This window comes from Mus caroli, unplaced genomic scaffold (assembly GCF_978045245.1).
Source record: "Mus caroli unplaced genomic scaffold, Mus_caroli_1 scaffold_3, whole genome shotgun sequence".
Lineage (NCBI taxonomy): Eukaryota > Metazoa > Chordata > Mammalia > Rodentia > Muridae > Mus > Mus caroli.
The window spans coordinates 56306373-56323685 of NW_028227258.1; positions in this window are offsets into that span (position 1 = coordinate 56306373).

Here is a 17313-nt window from a genome sequence, read left to right on the forward strand (position 1 = left end):
GCAACACTACCTTCGTGACCTCTGCTTCAGATCCTGCCTCCTTCAGATTCCTGCTTGAGTTCTTGCCTGGCTTCCCTCAACAATAGATTGTGATCAGGAACTGTAAGCCAAATAAGTCCTTTCCCAGTGCTTTTGGTCACAGTGTTTATCACAGCAACAGAAAGCAGACTAAACTAGGACAGAGATCCAGACTTGCAGACGAAGAGGCGCAGTGCTGTAGGTCAGAGATCCATGCTGTGCTCCTACGTTGCTGACTTTCCAGAGCGGATGGAGTTTTCTTTCTTCACCTTTTGCCTTTTTGGGTTTTTCTCCTATTAATTCTCAGTACACAACCAGCCTCTGAGCACATCCCATCCTGCTGTGATGTGTGTGCTGGGGCGGGGAGCAGGGCAACGCTCTGGGTATCATAACACACCAGGGTACCGAAGCCTAGGATTCAGGACTGGCACACTGTGCCTCTAATTGATAATTTTTTCTGCTTCACAGTAACTGAGCAGAATTGAACAGACGTGGAGGAGTAAATGAAACAAGTGCTTTATGAAACGACAGGCAAACCATTTAAATCTATAACTGCTAGGCTTATGTTTCCTGCTTCCTCGTCTACAGTGGAATAGAGGCTTCATCTGTGAGCAGCACACAGCCATTTCCTTTTATGTTCCCAGACAACCCTGCGAGTGGTGTGATATTCTTACTTCAGCTCACAGGAGACTTAAAGGGCTGAGTTGACAAAACAGGAAAGCTAAATCATTTATAAGGATGTAAACAACCAGATTTTCACTGCCACCGCTATACCCGAAATGCCAAAACACACAAAACGAGTTCGTAGAAACCATAAATACTGATCTTTTTGCTCAGAGGGGCAAAGAGAGAAAGATTAGACTTCACTTTAAACTGGAGAGAATAATATCTCTGGCTTGCCTGTAAAGCATTGTCATCCCTAAAATATATAGATGATCCAAAACTTTAAAAAAAATTTTTTTAATTGTGTAACAAAGTGCTCCTAAAACTTGACTATAAAAATATTATATAGTACTTGATACTTTCCTTTAAAGCTTTAGCTGAGAACAAAGACTAATTGTTGAGGCAGAAAGCTATAGACATGTTATTTGGTGTAGTACAGCAGCATTGTGGAAGTTAAAAGAGAGCAGGAAAAGTTTTCTCTGATGTGCTGGGATAATAGGCAAAGACAAGGGCCCGCAGCTCTGCTAACATCTCTGTAAATTACCTCGCTCTGAGACTCAGTTGCTTTGTTCACTTGTGGTTTCTGTAACAGAACTCATGCACAAAGGGTCTGTTGTCCTATAGTTAGAATGAATACTTTTCAAAAGTAGCTTTACCTAGCCCCTGCTACCCCCGAAAACACACACAAGTACACATACAAGCACATGTGTATGCGCACACACACACACACACACACACACACACACACACTTTTATCAACTTCAATTTATACAAAACCACTTATTTTATTTTCATAATGTTTAATTCTCATGTACGAGAAACAATTATTGGGGAGAAAAAGATGGACAGACTGCATGTTTCAATGCATACTTATAATATCAGCACTTGGAAGGTGGAGGCAGGAGGATCACTAGTTCATCGTCATCCCCTGGTCCCTAGTAACTTTGAGTGACATGAGTCCCTGTCTCAAAACTCCTAGCAAATATTGTGTTGTCCCTGCGCCCATGTTGCTTACATAATACTAGTTTAGAACGTGCTTTCTAACACTGCAGATGTGTTTTAGTTTGCTCTGAGCTAGCCAGAACAGTATAATGATGATGCTGGATAGCAGCACCAGCGTGTTCTTGCTTTCTTAAAATGAAGGGCTCTAGTATTTCAACCCTAAACAGTGATTTCTCCCTAGCTGTGGTTTTTAGATTCAGAGATTTTTCTATTTTGCTTTAAAAAAAAATCTCTTAGTGAGTTTAATGCCAGATTACCCTGATTGAAATGCTGGCTTCTCCTGTCATGGCTGAGTGGTCTTGGGCTCCTGCTTATTCATCTTTTATTCCCCAGAGTCCTGCTTATGAAAATAAAGGCAATTGATGCTTCATAAGGCTTCTTGCTAAGAGTGAGAGTTAAACACATGTAAGGATTTTAGGGATGATGTCTGGCATATAGGAAACACTAAATGCTTTGGTTATTATTCTACAAACATGTGTATTTACATTGTATTATGTCAGCTGTCTTAGTCAGGGTTCTGTCACTGTAAAAAAGACACCAGGACCACAGCAGCTGTTATCAAGAAAAACATTTCATTGGGGCTGGCTTACAGTTCAGAGGTTTAGCCCATTGTCATCATGGTGGGAAACATGGTGGCACGCAGACAGACATGGTACTGGAGAGGTAGCTGAAGAAGGTGGCAGAAGAGACCATGAGCCACCAGGCCTAGCTTGAGCTTCTGAAACCTTCAAGTCCACACTCAGTGACATACTTCCTCCAATAAAGTCACACCTACTCCAAACCGCCACATAAGCTTAGGCTGCAATAAGGAAGTACAGTTTCTCAGTTTGGGAGATTGAATGAATGAAAAATCAAGATGTCAGTAGGGCCCAAATTTTATGAGTATTATGTCTAAAGATAAGGGGTATGTATTGGCTAGTTTGATGTCATAGATGTGATAGATGGTATCCATCTATCACAAAGTCCTCACATGGTGGAATGGACAAGTGCACTCTGGGATTTCCTTTTAAGGCTACTTACTCGTGAGTAAGGTATCTTACCCTCTTGAGCTAATTATCTCCCACTATCACTGGGGAAGAGATGGCAAAATATCAAGCCAACCCGAGGTAAGAAGACACAAACATTTTTCTCATCAATCACACGTTCAGCTCACATCTGTCTTAGTTACTTCTCTGCTGCTGTTGTGTGTGTTACCCCAACAAAAGCAGCTATGAGAGAGAGGTTACCTCAGCTCACATTTCCTGGGATAGGCTATCATTGTAGGGAAGTCAAATCAGCTGCAGTGTGAAACAGCTGGTCATACTAAATCCATGGATGGGAAACACAGAGGAATGAATGCAGGCATGCTTGCATCTCAGTTCCACTTCTCCACTTATATAGTCTAGCATCCCACCTAAGGAATGCCAAGACATGGTGACATTTATAGTGAGGGAGTATTCCTACTTCAATGCACAAAATCAAGACAACCCCTCACAGGCATGCCCAGAGGCCTGTCTCCCAAAAGATTCTAGATTCTATCAGGTTGCCCATTGACCCTAACCACCACAGAGTTCCTCAGTACCCATGATCCTCAGTTCTCACTGAGAAGCCTAGCCTTCCTCATCACAACCCTCAAATTAGAACCCAGTGGAGAGCACTCTCTTATGTGATGCAAAGCCTTTTCTCTCTGCACTCTGTTTGTCACTACAGTTGAAAACCACAGTGACTGTGGGCTTTTAGTATTCCTCACTTTGATAAGGAGGGAAAGGGAAGCAATATGGCCTCGTTGGTTAGCACGTCTTTGAGCTTATAAGGATGGAACGGAGCAATGGTACCTTATTCGTTAGGAACCAAGTAGAAGATGAAAACTGTTCTAAGAAGAAAAAAAGAAGGTGCTAGATGTCACTTAGCACTTTGTAACACTGATGAAAGCAAAATGAAGATACAAGTATACAAGCTGCTAACCTCCCCAGTAAGAGCTACATGAAATTCTGGTTAAAGAATCCCAGAGAAGCTGAACATTTCCTAGATGGAAAAAAAGCATCTCCGAGAAGAGTTACCTAGAGGCAAGTTTATGTGCTGGAAAATCTGCTTTAATTTAAAAAAAGATTCATTTTAACACACTTATGTAGTCTTATTTATTTGCTGCCATTAAAAAAAATTCTTTTCTCGGGTTGGTAATGGCTACAACTGTCTGAATATCATTCCTGTTATAACATTGCTTTGCGTTTATGCCTTTAAAGAACAAGCTAAAGCACACTGAAGAGTTACTATGTACCTGGAGAGATGGGCTGATCTAGGCTGCTCACAGGAAATTAAGAGAGTTGGCTACATCTTGCTATGCTGGAGAACAGGGAAATGTCTCTAGGATGAGTAAATCAGGTCAGAAAGGCATAGGAAACAATACAGGCAAGACGCTGATACAGAGAGGAAAAGCAAGACAGAAGAAACGATGGAGAGCATACAGCAGCATCTTGACAACCTTCTAGTCCAAGAGAGATACATAGAGTTCCTTGTATCCTTACTACTTTCTTTTGCATTTGTTTTGAAGTTTTCTTACAGGATAAAAAATGTGCATGATTTAAGCATTCTTTAATGTAAAGACTATAAATTCGTAAGTCCTTGATGACATGAGACAATGCATAAGTAAAACACAAATAATGGACAATTTTACATCACAGTGATAATTAATCTGCTACCGTTAACAGCTTGGGCACTGCACACACATGGTGCACAGACATATGCAGACAAAACATCATACATAAAACAACAATAAACAAATATTAAAAGAATAACTTTCTAACTCAACTCATATCTGTCTTGGTGGAAAACCCCATTGTAGCTATACTGACACAGTGTTCTATAATCTCCTAGGCTTTCGTAATTAGCAAACAGGGGCTGGGCTCCTTCCAACATTCTTTTCATAACTCTTTCTACTACCGTCTGTCTCCACAGACTCTTCGGCTACAGCCACTCTGGGTATCCTCAGATTCAGTCCAGACTGGTTCCTATAGTAATGTCATAATTTATAATCCAAATGAACCATGACCTTTAAAATAATATATTTGAGGATTTCAACGTTTAGAATTCTTGATACAGTGAGCCACCTGTCCCAGCACAGGGCCTACTTTTTGTGAAAAGGCCAAACAGTTACACAAGCATCTGCCAAGGTCAGAGAACAGAAATGAAGGGAGCACATTTTAGCCTGGGCAGAATGACTTGGGAACTAAGATGGTGGGGGGAGTCTGTGGCCAATGGAAGCAGCAGTGCATGTTTCACCTTGGGGCCAGCTCAGGAGCACCAGCTCCCCAAAGGTTTGGGCTTCCCACCCTGACAGAATTGGGGGTTGAGCCTCTGACTTCACGGTGCTTACTTCTGTGTCTGGGAAAAGCTGAGATCTGGGTTAGAAAAGCTGTACCTCCATTGTTTCCAGACTTCAGCAACGCTGTAAGTCAGTGAGCTTGGTAGTCAGATAGTCTTACAGTTGGAGAGCAGCTTAATCACAGCTGATGAGCACTTCCCTCTGGTATTTACTTTTCCTAGATTTCTAAAACTAAGCCAGTTAGTCACTCATCGTGCAAAACTGAATTCTTGTAATTTCTCAAGTCTCCCTGCCTATATCTTGGGTATTGATCTATGAGATTCTGTAGAACTTCATGTAGGTTCACTTTAAAACAATTTCCTTTGGTACAGAGGATCAAAATAAACACGGGCTAGAACCTATTGTGCAAGCCATGCCACCAACCCTAAAAGTCCTACGGGGATATCAAATTCCTCCAAAAGTTCATGCTGAAGAAGTTTCTGTTGAAGATCCTGTCCTGCTACGCTAACTCATCACAACGGGTCTTCATTTTATTATTTGATGGAGCTAGCTGTGTATCTCGGGCTGTCCTGGAAGTTGCTATGTAGCCCAGGCTGGCCTTGAATGCATACATCTCTTGTCTCAGCCTCCCAAATTATGGAATTCCAAGACATGTACCACTGTGCTCCCCTTCAGTAGGTCATGTCCAGTCATCTTAATCATTCATCTGCAGCCCAGGTGGGACACACGCTGCTTTCGTATAAGGGAGCTTTTCTCTGTTTTATTAATTTTATTTCACCAGTGTTGATTTATCTTTGGTCCTTTGTAATGTATATAAAGAACAGGTGAATTTTTAATTTCTTATGGGTATAAATTATCTCCAAGAACCAGAACACTCTTTAGCATGAGCATCACATGCTCTGAAATGTGTTGAGAACTTAACTCAAGTTTAAATATAGAATTAATACTTAAGTGGAATTTGAGAGTTCTGTTTATGCCGTTTGCTATATGTAAGGCCTTGGCCAGGGAAATTCGAGGTTTGCATAAACAGAACTTTTGATTTCTTTCCTCTGCTACCCCCCCCCGCTTTTTTAAAATCACCCTCTTCTTGCTCTACTTGCTTTTTATTTTGAGTGTTATTTTTATTCGATGTATTTTGTTTTGCTTTGTTTTGTTTTTTTTGAGACAGGGTTTCTCTGTGTAGCCTTGACTATCCTAGAACTTGCTCTGTAGGCCAGGCTGGGCTCAAACTTAAGAGATCTACTTGCCTCTGCATCCTGAGTGCTGGGATTAAAGGTATGCGCATCCATTGCCCAGCATCATTTACACACGCAGGTGCACACACATTTGTGCACTCACACATATATAAATACACACACACACACACATATATGGAGAATTTCTGTACATTAGTTATTCTAAAAGTAATTTTTACTTGCTTTAATTGTAGTAATTGTCATCTCTGAGGCTTACTGCTTCTGTCTGCTAGCTTAAGTCTAGTCCTGGAAACTTCTAGCCACCATACAATCCTATCTAGGCCTAGCATGGTTTCAGCCTCTGAGACTTAGTGCTGAATACGCTCACCTTTTCTAACTCTTTCTGAACTCTGGCTGGCTGGTCAACTCATCTGTAATGGCTCTAAACTTCTCTCCATGCTAGTTGATTCAATCTGGCTTCTCTCAGCTTCTCCTGAATTTCTCTGCTTGGCCTCATGGTAACTTTGGTAATATGTTCTAGTCTTCTGGCTCCTTCTCATTCTCTGCCTCATTCTGTTTTCACCTGTATCTAGCTTGTTCCCTCTTCAATCTGTTTCACTCTCCTGGTAAAACTGTTCTTTCTCTCTCTCTCTCTCTCTCTCTCTCTCTCTCTCTCTCTCTCTCTCTCTCCTCTTTTCTGTGGTGCTCTTTTAAGCTGCCTCTCTTTCCTTTCTGTTCTCATGTGAGCTGGGCATATCCTATCTCTGACTCATTCTATCAAATCTTTCTCTGATTTGTCACTTTGTCTGCCCCTCAATTAGACATCAGTTTCAAACATGGGTGCTTAGTTCTACAAACTAATTTTACCTTCATTGTTTGGGATTAAAGGTGTGTACTAAGGGATGAGCCACACCACAACGAGAAACAAGTGTTTTCAGTAAATAACACAATCTTGTGGTTCACAGTGTGATCAAATATCCTGCAACAGGTTCTTTCATTCCACCTTTATATGAGTTCTGGGGATCAAACTTCGGTTGTCAGGTTTTTATGACAATCACCTTTACCTGATAAGCCACTTGGCCAGCCCAGTCATTCTAATCTCAAATAGGCATTTGAGTTGCTTTCAGTTATGGCTATTATGAATAATTCATCTACCAATATTTGGGATGACATGTGTATATATTTCTATTGTCCATATACCCAGGAGAAGAACTAATGAATGGTAGAACATATAGAGGCTTTAGTAGAGAGTGTCAGTTTACTGAAGTGGTCAAACCAATTTACATTCTCAAAGGCAGTGTCTGGAAGTTTCCACATGCCTCCATTGCTTTTGTTAACACCTAGATCAGGTTGGTCCTTTTCATTTTAACTGTTCTGATGTAGTTAGAATAGACTACTCTCTCTTAACAGTGTTTCGATTTTTGTTTTTCCTTGTGAGAATTATCACCATGGCATAGGGAAGGAGACTGGAGGTGGAGCAAAGACAGTTCAAGTTTTGTCTGACACCAGTGCTGTAAGTTTGGAGTGACTAAGTGACCCTTCTAATCTGCTACCAAGAAGACAATGATAACAGCAACTTCTGATGGTGATTATGGATTAAATAAAAATAAAGTATTATTATAAAAATGAAATAACATACTCTAACATCTCTGAAAGAACTCTTAATGGAACACACTTGGGCAAACAAGCCTTTATGGAGATTCTGTTCTGAGCAGGCCGGTCTTTTAGGCCTCTGAGGTAAATTAATGGCTACAACAAAGATTCCTGTCTCTTTTGGAATTTTTATTCTAGGGTAGGGTGATGGCTAGTTTTATGTCACCTTGGCACAAGCTACAGTCATCTGAGCGAAGGGAACCTCAATTGAGAAAATGACGCCATAAGGCTGCAGGCAAGCCTATAGGGGAGTTTCTTAATCGGTGATTCATGTGGAAGGGCTCAGTCCATTGAGGGTGGAGCCATCCCTAGGCCGGTGGTCTTGGGTTTCATAGGCAAACAGACTGGGGAAACCATGGAAAGCAAGCCAGTTAGTCAAACTTTTTCATGGTCCCTGTAGGTTCCTACCCTGTTTGTTTGAATTCCTGTCCTGACTTCCTTCAGTGCTCTGCAGTGATGTAGAAGTGTAAGCTAAATAAACCCTTTCTTCTCCAACTTGCTTTTGGTCATGGTGTTTCACTGTAGCAATAGTAACCCTAAGTCAGGTAGAGACAAAGAAGATACAGATGTAGTAAATACACTGTAGAGTATGCTGTAACATTCCAATGCTTGACGGAAAGAGCCGGGTGCAGAGTTGGGGCAGCTTCATTTTGGAGTAGAATCCACTGGGAAGGGACTTTTGAGCAGACTTAGAAGTAGGGAGTATGCTGGGCAGACATCTGGAGGCAGAGCTCAGGCAATGGAAGGGTTCAGTTGAAGTCTGTTGCTAAGTTGCAAGAACTGAAGATGGCTAGAGTAGTTGCAGTAGAGTAAAGTGGGAGATTGGGGACAGTGAAATATAAGGTTAGAGGGGCTGAGCACCTGGGTTCAATCCCCAGCACCTGTGTGGTAGGTGTGTCAGCACTCGGGAAGCACAGGAAGAAGGATCATCAAGATACCGTGAACTGGGTGGCTTACTCAACAGGACTTCTTGCTTTAGAAACTGGAACTCTGAGATGAGGATTTAAGTTTGCCCTTCCCTTCCCTTCCCTTCCCTTCCCTTCCCTTCCCTTCCCTTCCCTTCCCTTCCCTTCCCTTCCCTTCCCTTCCCTTCCCTTCCCTTCCCTTCCCTTCCCTTCCCTTTCTCCCCTTGCATCCCTTCTTCTTTCCTTTACTCCTTCCCTCCCTCCTCTCTCCCTCCCTCCCTTCCTTTCTTCCCAAGTGTCTTAGGGTTACTATTGCTGGGATGAAATATCATGACCAATAAGCAAGTTGGGGAGAAAAGGGCTTATTCCATGTTGTAATCTATCCTTGAAGGAAACCAGAACAGGAACTCACACAGGGCAGGAACCTGGAGGCAGGAGTTGATGCAGAGGCCATGGAGGGATGCTGCTTACTGACTTGCTCTCTACTGGTTTCGTAACCTTCTTTTTTTTTAGAACCTAGGACCAGGGATGGGCTGGCCTGTAATAGCCTTCCGCCATCCATCATTAATCAAGAAAATGGCCTATAAGCTTATCCATACCCCATCCCTTGGAGGCATTTTCTCAGTTTCTGCCTCTCAGATGACTTGAGCTTGTGTCAAGTTGATATAAAAGTATCCAGCACAGCAAATGACAGGATTTCAGTCTTTTGTTGAAGCTAAATAACTTTTTTTTTTTCGATCCATTCATTCACTGGTGGACGTTTAGATTGATTGGTTGTAGTACTTTAATAAAAATGGGTGTAGAGTTGTTTCTGGCTTTGGCATATTGGTGTAAAATTCCTTGGCTATATATACCCAGTAGTAGGGCTGCTGAATTATAGGGCAAGTTTGATTTTCCATAATTATTGGACTACTTGATGTTTCAGCAGTGTACAGGGCTCTCTTTGCTTCATACTCTGGCTCCTACTTTTTACCTTTCATCTCTCTGGTGATAACCATTTTGACCTGTGTCAGGGGGTAGCTTGTGGTTTTAATTTGCATTTTCTTGAAGACCAGTGATGCTGGGCAGTTTTTCCCTGTATCAACTGACCACGTGCATGCTTTCCCTTGGACCCTTCTCTCTCTAGGTTTGACCGAAGGCAAATATACACTTTACTTTGTTGTCTTCGTAAGTACCAGAAGTGCCTTGCAACCCTGTCTTTGAATGGGAATAGTAATTTTAAGTTCGTGTGTTAGATATCCAGTCAATTTTACCATGAAATTTGGGAGTGTGTGTTTGGAAGTCAAGTAAGTAAGAATCTTCCCTCTGTTGAAGAAAGGGAGTCTCGTGGAGCTTTGTAGTACAATCTGCTAGGGGCACTGCTTACATCTAGTCTGACTGAGAAAATAAGACTCAAGGGTTTGCAGTTTTCTAATTAGCCAAAGAATCTACAAGATTTCACACAGTGGTGGAGTCCTTTGTAAAACAAAGTTCCCAAGTCCCTTTGTAATTTAATAAGCATATTCTACTACTTAAAACTACATACTCTCTAGATTAAAAGAACAATGCATGTTTTGCCAACTTGAAGATCACCCTATGCTTTGAGTATATGTTACTTTCTTAAGAAAGTAAATGAGAACCTTGAAATTAACATTATATTCATGGAAGTGCTTCTGGGCAAATAGAAACGAGGCACAGGTATAAATTTAATTTCCTACTCTCCCTCAGTTTTTGTTTCTTATCTTCTCTTTACTGAGAAGGGACTTTTCAACAAAGCAATTATACTCTACAGAGATTCTTACAAAACACAATTGTAACGTACATTTTAAACTATAATCAGTGTATGGAATTTAAAGCTATAATTTCTGATTTCCACAGCATTCAACACATTTTCATATCTATCCTTTCTACCCTGGTCCATATCACCATCATTTATTAATGGGTCCCCTGTTTTAGATTTTTCTGACTCTCTGGGATCTAGTTCTTCTTCTGTAGTCACAGCACAGATCACTTGTGACAACAACTGTGGAGGGTTCCCCATACACCAGCCAAGCAATCATTTCTGCATAGACACCAGCTACCTGTTTCCCTAATTAATTCAACACCTACACTGTCTTATTGTCAGATGTCACAGGCTGAGGGCTCAGCTCTCCTCTTCACATGTCCATTGCAAGCTGCAGGTAACCATGAGCATTTTCCTGTGCTTCTGCTTGGTCAGCTCTAAGCTGGTGTTCCTACAACTTCCTCCTTGCAGAGCTCAGGGAGATTCGCTTACAGAGGCCTTTACAATGGGAGTCAGGGTTGGGGGAAGGGACCCTGTCTGGGTGTGCCACCCTCCGGGAACTTCCCATTGTTCCAGAAGCTCTCTGAACCTTGTCCTGGGCAGTTTTATGGAGGCTTCACTGCATGCATGTGACTGACATAGAGGCACCTGGGGTAGGAAGGTGATTGGACAGAGAAAGCAGGGGAGGCTCACAGAAGACTGGGGAGCCTATCAAAGTTGTCTGTCCAGATTCTCCTTGGCCTCTTTTGTGCAGCATTCCTTCTTGCTGGGTGTGGGCAAGACTGGGGATTTTATGACCTCCTACTAGACAAGGAGAGTCAGAGAGTTTCTTTACAGCCAGCTCCAAGAAAGAAAGGCAGGGGAAAACCAGAGCGAGTGGCCAAAGACAGTTATGAATGAGGCTCAATACAAAATCATAACCTTAAGAGGTGGTTTTTGTTGTTATTGTTATTGGGGTTTTTTTTGGGGGGGTGCCTTTAAAAGAAAAGACTTGAAAGTATGGTCGTGAAGGGTTAACTTTGTAGATGACAACATAGTGTTGCCAGTCAAAATTTGGACATGTCTGTAAAAAGTTTCTAGGATTCATCCCAGGGAAAGTAAATTCTAATTTTTCTGGCTTCCGTTGGAGAAGGGAAAGTCAGTTTTTCTGGCCTGCCTCCCGGAAGGGAAATTTCTTTTCTGTTGCCTGCCTTGGGGAAGGAGTCATAAACCAGGAACCCAGGAAGGCATCATCTTATCACAGTTGTCTGGTGTCCTGACTTGTAGCCTCACCCAGCATCCTTCCTGTCCTGGAACCTGCAGCAGAGGGAACAATTAAAAACAACGCAAACCAGATCACACCAGTTTCATAGCTTTTTACTGGGCTCTGAGTAAAATTCACATTCTTCCTTTATCATTGAATGCATCTGTGAGCTCTGGCCATCCTGACCCTGTTTCCCAATTCTTACTGCTCCAGGCACATCAGCCCCATTCCTCACGTCCTGTGTGAGACCATAGGATCTGCGGAATATCTGGATCTGTGTGGTTATCTTCCTTATCATTTGACCTCTGCTCTCCATGTCAGGCTTCTTCAGGCCACAGCCTTCCGTCCCACTGTATCCACCTATCGCTGTACTCTGTCCGTCTCCTGTTTTGTGGGTAGCAGTTATCACACCTTGAATCACTCCTGGTCTTTTAGCTGTCTCAGGCTTCCTGCCTTTCTTCCTACAGAAAGGAGGGGTCTTGTAAGTCTGTTCATTGCTGTAAATGATCATTTAAAGCCACATCAGCTCATGGTCCATTCTGGGAATTTTGGGGATGGATGGATAAAGGAATGTGTGCCAGCTGAAAGACAGGAGCCCTGATGAGAGATGTGCAGATGAGTTAAAACAGCTCACTCTCAGTCTGGATCACACACAGATGGGAAGCTCTTGTTCTGGGGGCTAGATAGATAACTCCGCCTTAGAAAATCGTGGCTAGCTTTAGGCAGGACACTGTAGTTAAGCTTAAAGACAAAAGATAGGCCAGGCTTGCTGTCATACACGTTTACTTCCAACACTTGGAAGGCTGCAGCACTATATGGTGAGACCCTGTCTTACAAAGCAGGCAGGGAAGGAGGGGGACAACCACCAAGGTTCTGTTGTGTCTTCTATTCCATTCGATGTTCTCTGTGTCTGCTTTGTTAAACAGCTTTCTGCCTGACTGCTTGACTGCCTTTCCCTTCTCAAAGCTGCTGCTGCTGTTGACCTTTAACACTCTTGGGAATCTGGCCTGAATTCATGTGATCATTTGCAGGTAAATGTACCTATGTGTAAAACAGATGTGCTTATGTGTGGAACATAATACTGATTTTAACCAATAAATTTGTTTAAGTGAAGTCAACATTTCTATGTTCTCAAACTTGTCTCTGAACACATTTGAACATTATTATCATATAGATGACAAATAAAATGCTAATCAAATACTGGATACAATACGACACTATACTGGGTTAGGCTAGTGATGGTAGATTACGTTGCAAATATCACACCACATAATGGTACGTGTGGTATGTGTGTTTATATATGTGTGTGTGTATGTGTGTATATGTGTATATATATACATGTGTATGTGTTTATATGTATGTATGTATGGTGTGTGTGTGTGTGTGTGTGTGTGTACTCACTCATGTTAGTGTGGAGGCTATTTGGTATCTTCCTCTATTGCTTTCCACTGTATTTTAATGGTTGGGTCTCTCAGTGATCTGGAGCTCACTGATTTGGGCGAGATTAGATGCCTGTCTCACTCTCCCAAGCCTGGGCTTACAAGCCTGTGATACTTGATTTTTGTTTTCTCATTGGTGTTGGTTTTGAATTTAGATCCCCAAGCACTATACCAATGGAGCGATCTCTACCGCTCTTATAGGAATGTTTTTAAAAGCTAGTAATGGTCCTCTCACCCCCTGCACATGGTCAGGATGCGCAGAGAGGGCAGAGAGGATATGAGATAATCTGCTCTATTATGCTCTGCCGTTTTCCCTTGGATCAGAGTCTCTTACTGAACCTGGAGCCTGCCAGTTTGGAGCTAGGGCTGGCTGGGCAGCAAGCCCCAACAATTCTCTTTTTTGTGACCCACAGCGTTAGGGTTACAAGCATGGTCTTATACAGCTTGTTTATGGGTCTGGAGTTTCCATGCTCTTACCCAGTGAAACCATTTCCCTGGCCCCCTGGCATTGCTTCCTTCCTTCCTTCCTTTCTTTCTTTCTTTCTTTCTTTCTTTCTTTCTTTCTTTCTTTCTTTCTTTCTTTCTTTCTTTCTTTCTTTCTTTCTATTGTAGATTGAACCTAGAGCCTCATCCATGCTAGGTAAGTCTCAACCACTGAGCCACATGCCCAGTCCTCTTTTTAAAAACCTTTACTTTTGGAACAGGGTCTTGTTAATTTGTCCAAGCTAGCCTTGAACTTATGACCATCCTGCCTCAGCTTCCCGAGAAGTTGGACTGCATATCTGCCTGACTAGGACTATCTAGTGAAGATTTTGTCGTTCAGAATGTGAATGGTTCAAGATTGTTCTAGTAATCTTGGCAGGAGATGACCACAGGTTATTTATGTGTTTTGCTTAGAAGGTATTCATACTACCATATGCTCTGCCTCTCTACCTCCTACTGTAGCTCAGCCTGGCCTCTAACTCACTATGTAGCCTAGGCTAGCATTAAACTCTGTGATTTTCCTGCCTCAGTCTCCCAAATACTGAGTTTATAGGTGTGAACTACACACTGGACTTTGAAAACTATTTTATTATGATAACTTGTGGTAGAAAACCAGGCTAAAGTTCCATGTATTCTGTATAGGATGCTAATATTTATGACACCTGTCTGCTCCACAACCCTTTAACATTTCATGTAACTGATAGTTTGATTTGTCATTACTAGAATTTAGGCTTCCTTCAGAGAAATTGAGACTGAGACTACAAGCGAACCCTGCTTTGTCTTGCTTTGTTGCTGAGCTGCATATGGCTGGGGACACAATTTACACAGACGGAGAGGGGCCTCTGATAGGAAAAAGGAGGACCCCTAGGTCATTTCATAAACATTGTATTTATAATTTTGTTTTAAAATTTTCTATTAAATAGGCAGGTTTATTTCATTCTCATTATCACAAAATAAACTTTTCACGTTTTGCTACCCACCCACCTCCAAACTCCAATGAAATGAAAAGATAGAAGCAAATGTACTTTTTAATGTACTGTGTGTCAGATACTATTGCTTCCTTCTCTAAATGCTAATCTCATCTGTTTTAGTTTTTAAAAAAGATTTATAATTTTAAAAATATGTATGTATGTCTCTGGGTACATGCAGGTGTAAATGTAGGTGTCCACGGAGTCCAGAACAGGGCATCAGATTCCCGGGAGCTGGAGTTACAGGCACTTCTGAGCTGCCATGATGTGGGTGCTGGGAGCTGAACTCAGTGATCTGAGAAAGTAGTATGCACTTAGCTGCTGAGCCATCTCTCCTCCTTCTCACTGAACCACCTCAGCTTTGCGCCGATGTTGTGCAGCTGCGACGTACCTTCTGAGTTCCAGAGGGGATGTGCCATGGAATTGTATTACCCTCAGCAGAGACTGGCTTAGTAAATGACATTTGGGCCCTTGTGGCCAATCAGCTAGAAAGGAACATTTGAGGAAGACTTTTTGAGTTACAGAGTGTAGATCATCTCCTTAGGACGTTGTTGAGGATGTAATATTTGGACCCAATAGCCATCTTGAGACCTAAAGTGTTTTTCATACAAAATATATTACTGTCTCTGTAAATTAGAGATAACCCAGAGAAACTCTGGGAAGCATCAGATTCAGTTGTCTCATTTATTTTTGTTGGGCCTGGTTTCATATCGTTTGATTTAATAATACACCCTTAGGAAAAACCGTGACTCTTAACCCAAAAGTTAAGTTTAAGAAACAATGATAACCTTGAAAACAATTTAACCAGGGGCCGTTTCAGAGAGATCATTTATGTGACATCCATGACTATGTAGTAATTTCCAGCAGTGTCCTACCATCAGGAACTCACCGAGTGGGCAGAATATTCCGACTAGGGGGAAAATGATCCACCTAAGATGGATATTTGCAGAATTGAGGAGGTACCCACAGATGCATTTAGCCTTATCACAAACATTATGATATAGCACAAGCCAACATCACATTTTGTGGAGTGTTTGCTATGCTGTCTATGTGGAGTGCTTGACTCAGCTGCAGACAAGTCTCACCACACTCAGGGAAGTATTGTTGTCATACCTGTTCTGTGTATGGGGAAATAGAGGTTAGGTGACAACAAGCAGCTTGCTAGGAAATGGAAAAGCTGGTATGTGAGCCTGGCTCTGAAGCTAAGGCTCCCTAATGACTGCAGTTTTCTGCCTGAGAATGAATTCATGGTTAAGACACTGGGCAGATGTTAGATGACTTAAAAAAAAAAAAAAGAAAAAAAAAGACACACAGCAGGCAGACTTTGTCGGGTGACTACTTAAAAACTATTCTCTCCTCCTCCCTTAAAGAGGAGCTCTGTTTTGTTTGAAGGTGACTTATGATCAAGTTAGTGGAATGTTAGTAATTGCATTTGCTTTTGCCAGTGACTGGTCTAAGGTGGTCATGGCTCCATTTTTCTAGCCTACCACAGTGGCCACAAGCTAGGTAGGATTTTTCTCTTTCATAAAATTTGGACTAACATTTTCTTACCCTTCTTTCTTGCTTCATATAATGACCTTTGAGGATGTGATGTCTGGAGCTATAACAACCTTGTAATTAATAGGTGACAGGCTTGGAGACAAAAGTTCATATGGATATGATGTGGAAGAGTAAACACAAAGAGCTCCAGACCTTGATAATAGAGATCTTCCTGTCCAACTAGTCCTCAAACTACCACACTTAACCTTTATGTTAAAGATGTAATAAATGACAGTGTGCTCTAAGCTATGATTTGTCAGATGTTTTGTTCCTTGTTGCCAGAGCCATTCTAAACAGATACAGTTTAGGCAGAGCATTGTGTTTCAGTCTCAGCAAAAATAGAAGATGTGAAGGCAATCAAGTATTCATTCAGGAATTTATTAGTATTAAGTAGTTGTCCATAAAACAAGTTAAATTTTTTTTTTTATCTCAGATGTTGGTCGATTTGAATGATCCCCATGATGCCTGTGAAAAGTATTTACTCCATTGGGTTCCAGAAGCTGGGCTTCCTCTACCCCCATCATAAGTGTGAAGGCCATCTGGCTTCCAATCGACTTGGCCAGAGGGAGCCTCAGCAGGATGGAGGGTGGTATTAAAGAAATTTAGTTTCTCTCTTGGGTGACTGCTCAGCAGACAATCAAGGACTGAAGGTTACAGTCTGGCAATCTCTCCATCAGGGTGTAGATTAAAGGTCCTATCTCTGCTTGGCAGGTCCCAAGCCTGCAGCTCCAGGGCTCCACTTCCCTTATTGTTTCTTGAGTCCAGCCCACATTTAGTGTTTTTATTTCCCCAGTTCAATGGTGTGAAGGAAATCACTGTAGCTGTCTGAAGCTTGATCTAGTTTGTAGAGCTCCTCGGAGTTTAAAATAAGGGCTATCATTAGAGGGAGTCAGAAGACATGCCCTGTCACAAAAGTGAGACAAGTGCCCCAGTTCAGAGAAAACACTTTCCTAGAAATACTGGACGACTATTTGGATGAGGTGAAACATTTCCGAACAGAGGGCATTCCAAAGACGAGAAAGCATGCGTTCAATAAAGGAAGAAAAAAGCTTAAGTGTTTCTGAAAAATTAGAGCTGGGAGAGATCTGAGGTCTCCTTAGTTCTGAGTCACTTCTTCCACCTTCTTACAAACAAACAGACATGAAGCAGAGATCTGGTCAAG